Genomic DNA, 13,811 nt, shown 5'->3' with positions numbered 1-13,811 from the left:
GTTTCGTAGGGCTCAGACTCCTCTTCTGTGGTTCTGGTTCAATTGCACAAAACGAGTTCTTCCTATAGGAGAGGGCATCTCCAAAAAGAAAGGGTAGCAGTGCTTGTAAATACTTCTTCCCGTGATCTTTGTTTGGGAAGAGTATGGCTAGAAAAGGTAGGAGAAACTTTGGGTGAGCACAACTGAGGAGGAGGTGATTTTGCAGGGTGGGTAAAATTAGTAGCACCCTCTTACTTTCAAAACCCAAGTATTTTGTCACATTGCTGTAATATACATTCATAGCTAATACCAAAGGTTCTTAGCCAATTATATTTGACAAGATACAAGACACTGTCTAGCACAGGGCTCACCTGCCTAGTGCTCTGGGGTTCAAGGCCTTTTTGGGGGGATAAGCCATAATACGTAGGTTTCTAACTTTCATTTTTTTAAAAAAAGTTTCTAGCATTTTTAGAACCTGAGGTGTGAGGCAAAAGATACAAACCCCATTATTATCAGTTTGTGGGCGAAATTAGCCTGATCTACCATGTCGGTGTTTTACCTCCACCCTGACAGATTTACAGTGGTACCTCGCAAGATGAATGCCTCGCGCAACGAAAAACTCGCTAGACGAAAGCGTCTAGTGATTCTTTTTTGCCTCGCAAGATGAAGCTTTCTATGGCCACGTCTCTCAAGACAATTTTTTTTTGCCGTCTGCCTTTTGTTTCCGCAAGACGAAAATTTTCGTAAGACGGAACGACCCGCGGAACGAATTATTTTCGTCTTGCGATGTACCACTGTATGTGCATGTGAGTCAGTGCAAGATGGGAGGAGGGGGACAGTATGTGCCGTCTGTGCAAGGGAGATACCGGTATATATGTGGGGTGAGAAGGAGGCATGTTCTCTGTGTGTGAGAGAGGTGTATATGTGACGTGTGTGTGTATGGCATGTGCATATGAGTGAAAAAGATGCAGCTGCTTGTGTGTCCATGGTCTGTGTAAGTGCAGTGAGTGTGGTGTAGTTACCTTGGGGTGCGTAGGAGTAGCAGCAATGGCTGTATTCTCTCTAATTTTGGATTATGTCATGCTCCTCATGGCAGCCATGTTGTATTTCACAAAATTAAAATATGCCTACTAGTCCAAAAAGGTTGGAGACCCTTGGTCTCACCTAAACCTATGTCTGGGTCACACTGAGTTTAATGGAACAAATTCCCCAGTAGGTAGGCACAAATTTGCAGCTTAGGTAGTACTGAACACATAGTAGTACACATTATATCGAAGCTTGAAATTACTTACTTACTTATTTAGCTTTCTAAAACAATAGAGGTGGGAGGGCATGCTTCTTTTCTGAAGCTTGAAATTCTGGAAGTTTTGAGTGCCATAAACTTGTATTTTTTGGTCATAAATAAAATGCCAAATTTGAAAATGTGTGCTTCTGGTTAAATATTTTGAAAAGAAGTTTTTTTTAAAAAAAACAACAACAAACAAAACCCTGAAAATTTGGAAATGGCTTATTGTATAGCACAATTATAACCATGTCTACTCAGAAGTTAAGTCTTGTTAAATGAGGCTTACTCCCAGGTAAGTGGAGTTTATGATTGCAGCCATAGTAACTACAGTATACTTCTCCAAACAATGCTAAAAATCCCTAAAGGCTGTTAAATTAGCTGTATTTCCCCCATCTGGTAATATATATGCTGTAACTTAATCTGGCACATATCTAGCTCTTTTCTGTAAAAACTTACTGACAGACTAGTAATTGTTTTGTATTCACACACACAACCTTTTTAAAGGTTTAAAACTGTATGGACTTTTACAAAGATATTTCTATTCAAACTGGCATTGAGACATTAGGGACAGAGAGGCTAGAATAATTAGTATATTGCTGTTCGCCCAGAGCCTTTATGATGGAGAGCTAGAAATAACTAAATCATAAATTATTTTATAGATTAGTGAAATAGTGTTAAAGCTTTTTAAATTTTATCCTCCCTGCATCCTGAATGTCCCTGAACCTGTGACGAGGCTGCACATTAGAGCGTGTTCTCTTAAATTATACCCTGGTTTATGTTAAAATGATGAAATGATGGAAACGTTACCATAGTTTTAAATAATTGTTACTTGTTCTCTTACTGTTCAGCAGGTGGCAATAGCGCTACAGCTATAGCCTGCTTGCATTCTGCATGTCTTTGAATAACAAGGTCTATTCTGAGACCATGAAGGGGTTACACAGTTCAATGACCAAAATATCCCTCCCATACCAGTAGTTTTTATGTCCTGCTTACCAGAAATAAAGAAGACTATGTTATGTTAGTTCATATTTTAGCAAAGCCGCAGATTAATTATGGTAAGCATCTAGGTACTAAGGCAAGAAGAGCAACACTGGTAAAGCAGAGGGAATGGCAATGAGCTGGTTTGCAAACAAACAAACAAACAAACAACAATGAATCAAACTATGGCTTACTAAGACTGTGCAGGGTCCTGGAGAGCAATTTGCAACCACTTTGCTCTGCCCTGTTCCTTTCTGCTGCTGCACTAAGCCAACCATGGCAGTTTGTATTTAGTGAGGCGAGAGCTTAAGCACAACTCCCAGTCCAGAGGTTACTGCATGGCAGCAAAAAGCACCAGGTTGCTTCCAGCAGTCTACAACAGGGGTCAGCAAACTTTTTCAGCAGGGGGCCGGTCCACTGTCCCTCAGACCTTGTGGGGGGCCGGACTATATTTTGAAAAAAAATATGAATGAATTCCTATGCCCCACAAATAACCCAGAGATGCATTTTAAATAAAAGGACACATTCTACTCATGTAAAAACACCAGCCAGGCCCCACAAATAACCCAGAGATGCATTTTAAATAAAAGGACACATTCTACTCATGTAAAAACATGCTGATTCCCAGACCATCCGCGGGCCGGATTTGGAAGGTGATTGGGCCGCATCCGGCCCCCGAGCCTTAGTTTGGGGACCCTGGTCTACAAGTTCACATGATCTCCACTAAGCCACAGTTGTAAAAAGAAAGGTTGGATATCAGGCTTGTTGTTGCATTTCACTGTGAGAATAAGATGTATAAAATAGCTACTGGGGAAAAAACTGATACAGCAAGTGCCTGCTATATAAGAACTACCATTATTTAATTTTTTTACATTTGTATTTATTACATTTGTGTCTTTCCTCCAAGGCGCTCAAGTAGCATACATAGTTCTTTCCCTCCCCATTTAATTTCATCAACCCTATGAGATGGGTTAGGCTGAGAGTAAGTGCCCAGCTCAAGGTCACCCCAGTGAGCTTCATGCCTGAGTGGGAACTTGAACCCTGGTCTTCCAGGTCCTAGTCAGACACCCTAACCACTATGCCATGCTTCCACCAAATGCATCACTGTAACTATTTAGAACAGAAGTAAGGAAAAGAATAGTTGTATTATAGGACTTGGGAAAGGGCAATAAAAATGATTCAGGAGTTGGAGGTGCCTTTCCTATAAAGACGAGGTAAAGGAAACCGCTTCTGCGTATTGCATAGCAGGGGGAAACAATTACCAAGAATAAAAATACATACACACTGAAGAAAGACAAAAGTCTGGACTAACCACATGTCCATGTTTTTAATCTTACACCCACATTACAAAATTTAGAAATCATAGACAGTTCAGGCAAACTGTTAAAACACAGTATAAATTAGGCTTGTAATACAAATTCTGTACATAGGTAAATTAGCTTGTATGTGACTGACAAAAGGGTTTCATAACAATCTCACCACAGTAGTATAAAAAAGCACGGGTAGGAGATGAATACTGAAAACAAGAATGCAGCATGGGATGGCTTCATCTCCAACAGCTATACTTATGACCATGCTCCTATGTAGTATTAATGAAAAGCAGGGTAAGTATATCACCATTAACATTTTATAAAGATATGTACAACCACAAAACAACAACAGCCTTCCCCATCCCCACCCCAAATACCCTACTGTTTGTCTGCCAATGGGATCAAAGTATTGGTCATAATTTGAGAACTTCAAATAACAAAGCAAGTCACAATATGAAGAGAGCTGTTTCTGAAAACACAAATTACCAATTGGGAGGGATGGTATATCTACACATTATTCATGCTTACATATTTGGGGAACTGCTTAAGTGTTTGTATATTTTACTTTTCCATTGCTTTATGTTCTTAGCTTTTAAAATGGTTTGTCTTTTTAGAGATTATTTTCTATTAGTTTAGTTAGCAGGTTAAATTCAGACCTAGTTTGTGTTATGATATGGCAGCCTACTTTTTTTAAAAGAAGGGAATATTAATCAGATCCCAACAGAACATGCCCAAACCCCTTAGGGATGCCTAAAATAGCTCTTTGGATCCTCTCTGAAGTTTGATATGAACAGGAATGCATCTAAGGCTATAATTCTAACTCCCTGAACCCTTGCTGCTGGAGGTTAGGATGTAACAGAGTTCTCTATCCACTGGCTGGGGTGTGTTGTCTTGTGTCTGTATCTGTCAGTAGTGATGACCTGGCAGGAGCTCCCAAAATGGGATACAGTATTATGGTTTTGGGCAGCGATGGATGATGAACCAATCCATTCCTCAGAGAGAGGCTCAATCTGGGTTCCTCAGTTGTGCCAGCCTGGAGTTAACAAGGCAAAATTGGGAAAAATACCCCCAGCATCCATCCTATTCAGCACTTGCGGACAGGGCTTCAGATACAGTGGTCAATTTGTGGCTCCATTCCACCCTTTTGCTCCCAGATAGGGCTGAGGATTGCTCTAGAACAGGCATCCCCAAACTTCGGCCCTCCAGATGCTTTGGACTACAATTCCCATCATCCCTGACCACTGGTCCTGTTACCTAGGGATCATGGGAGTTGTAGGCCAAAACATCTGGAGGGCTGCAGTTTGGGGATGCCTGCTCTAGAAGTTCTACTATAAAGGGCAATTCATAACAGTAGGCAAAATCGCAGCAAACCTTTTCCCTCCACTATACTACTGCAGATTCTGATGCTTCAGTGTTCCCCCTACTGCCTCCACAATATCATGCGAGGGAGAAAGCTAGGCAACGCTTTACCCTAAGCATTCTAGTTTTGTACATGCTGGAATTTTATATCTGAGAGCAGACATGGAATCCCCCACCAACAGTTTAACAAACCTGAAAATAAACCCCACATAATTCTGCCGCATTGATGAGCTAGTCCTAGAGCAGCAATGGCAGATCCTGTGAAATGTTTGAAGGTAAACAGAGTGGACACACATTTGAAACTGCAAGGCATGAACCCAGCCTTCTGAAATGCAGAAACTGTTTTAGAATTTTTGACACACAGCTTTTTTTGCAGTGATTTCCCTCCTGTCTATTAAGTCTTTGATCCGTGGCAAGTTACTAAGGATGCAGTTGTAAGAATAATGGCTGAGAGCCCAAGGGTGCCGTGTGCAACGTGAAGGTTTGTTTGTGCTGCTGCTTCGAAGATTCTCCAAACTTGAGGAGCAGATTTTTGAGAGACACATGGGGCAGCAGTGCAAAGCTGCCAACCCCCCCAAAAAAACTAGTGTGTAAGCAGAACAATGCATATATTCCTAGTTGCAGAATTAAAGCCCAGAATAGCTTTGCAATGAGTCTGTACAATTTCATATGAGCAAATTCAGATACTTTGTTTCTCACACTCAGTATTCATAAAAATAAAATTGATTTTATGTATGGTTACATTGTTTTCTATCTCCCTGTGTAAAGCAAGGTGGTTTGCGGGGAAGCAAGATGTTTTAACATGCTCATAAGTTTCAAAAGGCATTTGTTATTGCAACAAGGTCATGTCTATAAAATATAACAAGTGTATAATTAAGGGTTATACACAAATAAATGAAATGTTTGAAATTTGCAGATTTCTGCACAACTATGTTCTCTGGATTGAAGCTGTTCCCAAGCATTTGTCTCATGCCCCAATCCTAATCCCAGTTTCAATGGAAAGCTGCCTGATCCAAAATGAGTTTACATTTGTAACCTTAATTATGTGGACCACAATCTAGAATCCTGCACCGGGCTTTCTGCTGGACAAAACAGGTGCTGGATTTCCTACCTTAAAAAACGGCTTGTGAATAGCAGAACCAGAACATCCCCCCACCCCAATTTAGCACAGGTTCATATTGCAACATAACGTGATGTTTGGCACATCATCAAGCCTTGACAGTTTTTGTAGTGGAATAAATGAGAACAGGTTTCTTTGGTGGTGAGTGGGATCTGTCTTGCCTAAATAATAAGCCATTCCCAGTTATCATCACTGACTTCAAGAGATTATTAAGAGATTATTCAAGAGATGATTATTATCCTCCTAAAGCTGCCCAAAGGTGAGTTTTTGAAGTGCTGCAAGTGCTGCTCTGCAAACACTTCTGCAATTGGAGGCACATCAGAGCCAAGGACCATAAACAGTCTTGTTCTCCTAACACCTCCCCCTGCAAATGTGCTGCAAACTATGCCAACCCTGGAGGTGGCACAGTAGTTTTTTTGGGGGGTGTGTGTGACAAATGATTATATATTATTATGTAACCAGAAAAGCACTCACTGTGGTCACAACGAGCCCACAGGGTTTAGGAAGTGGGGGTATTACCACTAATCTGCCGTCTACCGCTGTTAGTAGCAGCACCAGAGAGAGCTAGAATCATTGGAAAACATTGTAAATGACTTTTTATAAAAAAATAGCCATAGCTATTGTAAAAGCCTAACATATGCCATTTTTTAAAAACAGCACATATTCTCAGCAGGTCCAGCTGCTATTCTAAAATTAAATATGGTCCTTTATCTAGCTTCTTGAGACAAATCTTCTATAGTAATGCAACCCAAATGAGTATTGGATGCTGCCAGTTAAGTAGATCTGAATTCTAATATGCTTTTTTACTTGTTTATAATAAAATGCAATACCTAATGAGCCAAATAATTCTGTGTTAGAAAATACCATGCATGTGCATTTTTAACTTTAAAGCCATTGGGGTATAGCCAACATGGTGCGGATTTCTACTTTCTCAGGAGAACTTTCCTTCCTCTCCTCATCCTTTGCCACTACTCTCTGCCCCAGACAGTGTCTCAACACAAATCTAAGGGGAGGGGAACAGCAGGAGGAGAAAGGAAAGTCCTGTTATGCACATCAACACATCATTTGAGTTTCTCAGTTTTGCTCCTTGAAAGTTAAGTGATATATGAAGATAACAAGGATTGCCATACTAAGAATATATGTGTGTACATGGGAGACAACCTCTTAAGTTTAGAGTTTCTTTGAAAATATATCCTTTAGCTGCTTGCTTACCAAAACAGGTAAGCTGATTTTCAACTGAAATAACATCTTGCTCATCCAGGTGTTTGTATGTCTGTAGCAGCAGCTTCAAGTTTCAAAGACATTTCTGCTCTTGCATAAGGTTCTCCCATAGCTTTCTGTGACTGTGGTTTAAGAGTTGAAGACTGCGAGGGAAAAAGTCCCACTGAACTTGTTGGGGCTTGCCTGGAAGTAGCCACATATGGGTCTGCAGTATAAATCCTTTACACTTGTAATTTTAGGAAACATCTGGAAAATCTGCTGAGTTAACAGTTTGTACCTTTGGGAGAGTACGGTCAGTTCATACATAATATACAAACCATGAGCACTAGCATGGCTAGGGGAGTGGGGTGCAACTGGGCAGCCACTTAGTGTGGAGGCAGCCCTTACCATGGGGGGGCGGCGGCTGCAGTGTGCCAGAACCACGTGTCTCTCCTGGGAGTGATGCAGTGGCTCAGGTGCCTGCAGGTACCACGACACCCGAAAAGGTAGTGTGGGGCCCAGGTCCGCCTGCTACCTCCCCTGCAGCTGGAGCGCAGCTGAGGGGGAAGTGGTGGGTGGATTCCATGCAGGTTCCAGCTCCCCTAGTGGCTAGATACAACACTGACCATGAGGTGGTGCTACATGAGTGAGCTCTGTGTTTGTGCATTGCTTCTTTCATTTCCAAACACATTTTAAAAATAATAATTTTATATTATTTGGTTATGTGTAGTTTACTGTTCTAGGCAATGGCACCCGTCCTGTGGAATGTCCTCCCATCAGATGTCAAGCAGGTAAATAACGATAGAGCTTTTAGAACACATCTGAAGGCAGCCCTATATCAGGATGTTTTTTAATGTTCAGTGTTTTATTATGTTTTCATATGTGTTGGAAGCCACCCAGAGTGGCTGAGGTAACCCAGTCAAGTGGCTGAGGTATAAATAATAAAATTATTATTATTCTTATTTTTATTAAAAATCCAAAGTGGCAAAATGCTTGTGCTTGCCTTGACTACTAGGATTATAGCCAGGGTTTGATTCCTGGATACAATCATGGTTTGCACAGTAAACACATACCATATTTTGCCAGTTCAGAGTAATACCATACTATTATTAGTTGCAATATGAGAAATAACAAGCTACTCTTGAGTGTATAAATGAAAAAAGGAGCATGTTAGCAAAGGGCTTGCTCCTGTAGCATCAAACCTTGCTTTAGCATTTTCGATTACCTATAAGGTAATCGAAAATATTCTTCAGTTGCTGTTTTAATTAAAAACAAGCCTCATACTGGGAGTTTCAAAATTAAGAAAAACAGCTATTTCATATGCATGGACTGTCCCAGGCTCACACTGAATATTAACAATAGCTAACACTATTTTGATAAAGCCATGAAAGCTTTGTTCCAAGGTTGCACTACATCCCCAAGAAACTGCATTTGTATATCTGAAAGCATATACTCTGCTCTCCATCCCAACGGCAGATGATGCAAATTACTTATCAGCCTAGTAGGTTCTTGCTGGTATGGCAACGTACTTCATGACAGCAGCACTGATACTGAAAAATTAATTGTCTCCTGTCTGGGATTCTGATCATTCAGTTTTTGAATATTTCAATGATTTCTAAGCTAGGTAATTATATTAAACCCTGGTTTTTCTGGTTATAGTGTTATGATTAGCAAAAATACAAGAATTTCGGCTAACAGTTATGTCAGCATTAGTCAGCCTCAGCATGCTTTAAAACAAACCAGAACAGGGCACTTCTGGCAACTGTTTCATTTTAGGTAGAAATACATTTCTTTGCCTGCTCCTGTAGGATAGTTTTTGCCTGCGCCTGTAGGATAGTTTAGAATCTAATCAATAATAGTCTTTTATATTACACTAAGTTGTAGCTAAGTGGTAAGTGCTTTGCATCCAGAAGGTCCTACCTGTATCTTCCGGTAGGACTGGGAGAGACTCCTGCCTGAAAGCCTAGAAACTGGTCCGATGTCCCAGTGTTGTGAATCCCTACAAGGTGAATCCCTATCACTTATTTTGTGATAACATTCTCTTTAGCTTCTTATTGCTGGGAGTCTTCTTAAGATGGAACACCAGGGGGGTGGGGGCGGGGAAAGAGAATATCCTGCTCTAGTTAAAACATATATAAACCACTGGCCTATTTTTCTTTTTTGAACAAATCTACAGTATATCCAATACAGACTTAGGCAAATGTAACAATTCCCATCTCTTTAATATCATTATAAGAAAGTGTTACCATTAAATGTAAAAAGGGAAGGGGAGATGCAAGTCCCATCCGCTCTTGTGTGGTTCTACTCACATGCAACAACTAAGTGCAGCACAAGTAGATAAACCAGGGCCTTTAGGTCTACTAATTAATTGAGATTTTGACCCAAATAACAAATTACTGGGGTTATCATGGTTGCTTCTGATGAGATCTAGGTGAATTATTTCAATTACCCCTCTCTTCTTCCTCCTCTCACCTCACCTCCCCACAAACATCCTTTTGTGCTAAACAGAAGTATTTACGCCAATGCTCTCTAAAAGGATTTGTATAATATATTCATGTGCTATTTCTGGAGAATAATTTGCTTTGCTCCTCACACGTAGCAGCCTCAGAGGGAGTTGTCACAAGTGCAGTTAATGGAATTAGACACCAGCAGCAGTTCTCAGCTGGCTACTGAGAGCTTAGGTCAGCCACAGTATGCTTTAAAATGGACCAGGACCTGGGTGCTTTGAGCTGCTCTTTTAGCTTCTGCCAACTAAAATGATGGAGGGAAATGTCTTTACCAGCTACTGTGGAATAGTTTAGGTCATCTATCACTTTAAAGAGCTGGTAAATATGACAAGTCTTTTGGAAAAGTCCATTTCCCAAATCACTCATTCAATGAAGTACTCCAGGTGCTCGGCTACTATATGTACAGTGGAACCTCGGTTTATGAACACCTCGGTTTATGAATTTTCGGTTTATGAACGCCGCGGACCCATCTGGAACGGATTAATTCATTTTCCATTACTTTCAATGGGAAAGTTCGCTTCAGTTTATGAACGCTTCAGTTTATGAACAGACTTCCGGAACCAATTACACCCATGCTTCAGTTTATGAACGCTTCAGTTTAAATACTCAGCAGACCCGTCTGGAACGGATTAATCCACTTTCCATTACTTTCAATGGGAAAGTTCGCTTCAGTTTATGAACTTTTCAGTTTAAGAACTCCGCGGACTGTCTGGAACAGATTAATCCACTTTCCATTACTTTCAATGGGAAAGTTCGCTTCAGTTTATGAACGCTTCAGTTTATGAACAGACTTCCGGAACCAATTGTGTTCATAAACCGAGGTACCACTGTATTGGAGTTACTTCGGTGAATACTTGCAGATGCTAAGTGAAACTGCAGTGTCAATGTCACCAAGTGACAAGTCAGCTCCCTCTTTTTGGGGGACTGCTGTGACTGGCAGTGGGCAGAGTATTGTAGCCCATGTCAGTAGGAACCCCGGCCGTGTCACGCCCCCAGCCAGCTAATTGGATTTGCCTGGGGGCGTGGCTACAGCTGCTTAAATTGCGGCAGGGCCGGGAAAGCCTCCTTTGCATCCATTCTTGGGATCTCCCAGCCCACCCACCCTCTTTTCTTGTGTTGATTACCTTGCTATGACTTATGTTGGTGGCCTAGTTATTGGGGCTGGGTAGGAATTTTTCCACTTGGCAGAATTGGCTCTAGCCATTTGGTTTTCGCCTACCTAGTAGCAATCTTTTGTAAGGTTAGGCATTGGGTAAGCCTTATTATGGGAGGGAAGGTTGTTGCCTCCGCCTGGCCCTCCTCGTTAAGGGTATCCTGTTAAAGCAGGCATAGGCAACCTTGGCTCTCCAGGTGTTTTGGAACTACAACTCCCATGATCCCTGACCACTGGCCCTGTTAGCTAGGGGTCATGGGAGTTGTAGTTCCAAAACACCTGGAGAGCCAAGGTTGCCTATGCCTGTGTTAAAGGGATCCAGGGGTGTGGTTCCTGTCTGAAGCCTGGACGTGGGCTAGGGTCATGCCACACCCCATCGGTGACCCTGATGTACATCATAGGGCTCCTCCTTCCAGTGATTGACCCTTATGAGACTTCCTGCAATCAGGCAGGAGTCAGGATATAGTCTTGCTTCACCCAATTGCCTAAGCCAAACCACTCATATCTGTAACCAATAAAGTTGTGGCCTTCTTTATCCCATTACGCCAATATACTTGTGTTTGTGTATTTATTCCAGAGGGGACTGCAGGGCCCAGCGCCTCGCCAGGCAACCTGCTGTCTCAAGGACAATGGAGAGTTTGCTACCACTTTCCTGCTGTATTTACTGTAGGTTACTGTGCTGAGCCCCAGGGTAAATATCTGATAGGTGGCAGACACAATGGGGATTACACAATATCTCATTCCATTCATATTCTGAGCCAAGAAAGTTAAAATACGTTTACTCAAAATAAATTGTGCATATCAACAGTATATGCAAATTTGGCTAGTTTTACATAAGTGTGGTTAACTTTTTGCGAAGTTTTACATTTTTTCCCTGGAGTTTTGGTTGTAGGGAAAAGGTGGTGTAAGGGAAGGAAGTTGGCTGGGAAATTAATATTAGAAATATTGTTCTTAAACAAAATGTATCCCTTTGTTGGGTGCGGAGTAACAAAACAAGGCACAGAAGCTCATTCCATCCTAACCTTAGAGCAGGGATGGGGCATCTAGATGTTGTTGGACTCCAACTCCCAGAATCCTTGACCATTGGTCATGCTGGCTGGGGCTGATGGGAGTTGAAACCCAACAACATCTAGAAGCCAAACATTCCTTTTCCCTGCCATAGAGACTCCTGTTGACTGCACATGCACACTTTCAAATATATTTTTACAACTATTAAAGCTAAACTTGATTAAAACCAAAGCACTCCTAGAAGTTTTTTTTTTTTTAAAGGAATCTAAGCTCTTCACAGATACCTGACGTACAATTCTTAGATTGTTTGCAGTTATGTTCAAGCCAAATAGACTTTAAACAAACAAACAAACAAATAATGCTGGATAGATAAGGGCTGTTCTGTAGTGATGTGGAACATCACCACAGGAAGCCAATTCACATAAACAGTGTAGAGAAAGCCTTGCTCAATTTTTCTAGCGCTGTGAGCCTTACGTGAATTTTCAGCTGCCTTCAAGGTTAAAAGAAAAAGGTGCTCAACAGCACATTTGAGAAATAAGGCCATTTATTCAAATATATGGCTTTGTTTTACATCTTCACAATCTTTAGTTTCAGTTCAATGTCTGACAATTCTACTTTCCGTTAAGATGCCCTGATATTAAGATCAGCTGGAGTTGCAGAATTCTTTTCAGACAACATACCAAATACTCTTGTATGATTTATTGTTAGGGAATTACTACAATTCTAGGACTATCTCACCAGTGTGCAAGCGCTTAGGAGCAGACAGATGAAGAGTGATGCCTTTCAAATATCAGACAATATGTCGTTGCCTCAGGCAGATGTACAAGCACACCCGTTTTGGATCAGAGTATAAGTCATCTTTCCAGCGTGCTATTATACATTGTTGGGAATTTGGTTTTACTTCCTACAGACATATCTGCTATGGACCACTGAAAACAAATTAGAATTTTCACTTTTAAAACGCAAGATCATCATTCACCGCTTCCACATAATGTTAGCCATTATAGTCATAAACAGGCAATTTGAAAGATGCATGTACTTAAGTGAATGGCCATTTAGAGAATGCACATATGGCTCTGATTGTTATTCATGAATACATTCTAGAACTGGTTGGAATCTACTGAGTCTACACAGAAACCATTTTTGGGACTGATTTCATACAGAAGGCTGTTAAGCTGAAAAGCACCTATTTTCATCAGTACATATTCAAATGTTAATAGCAAACTCTTTAGGAATATCAATACTGGCTCTGGTTTTATCATCCTGGTTATCAGATAGCCTCCCTAAAAACATACCCCCAAGAACAGCCTATTAATTGACCAATAAAGTTTTGTTAAGGTTCTTTTTTTTTGGGGGGGGGGGGTTGAGTGATCCAGTAACAACTAGTTGTTGTTTTTTTTAAACTAAGGAGAATGGACTTAGTTTTCAACTTCTCATTCCCCTGTAACATCAGTGAATTGGGCAATGTGTAATGCTGCAACTATAGAGTGCAAATGTAATGCCCAACGAGCAGCCCCTAACATTTGCTTCATAGAATCATACAACTGGAGTCCACCTGCTAACTTCTTGGGCCCATGCAGAAAATCCAAAATTCGATCAGTCCCAACAGACTTCTGTCTGAAGACTTCAACATATAGGGAGAGACCACTGCTTTCCTTGGCAATTGATTCCATTGTCAAACTGCTCTTCCCATTAAGGAATTTCTCCTAATGCTCAACAAAAATCTGCCATCCTGTAATTTAATCCTACTTGCTCTAGTTCAATCTTCTTCTGCCCTCTTCTGTCTTTCAGATATTTGAGGAGTACTATCATGTCCTCCCTCAGCATTCTCTTTTCCAGCCTAAACATACTGAATGGAACTCAATATAGCACTCTTCTCCATGGGTGTAGTTCTGGAGGTTCTCCTAACCTA

Source organism: Zootoca vivipara, chromosome 2 (assembly GCF_963506605.1).
Source record: "Zootoca vivipara chromosome 2, rZooViv1.1, whole genome shotgun sequence".
NCBI lineage: Eukaryota > Metazoa > Chordata > Lepidosauria > Squamata > Lacertidae > Zootoca > Zootoca vivipara.
Note: the sequence above shows the minus strand (reverse complement) of the source record.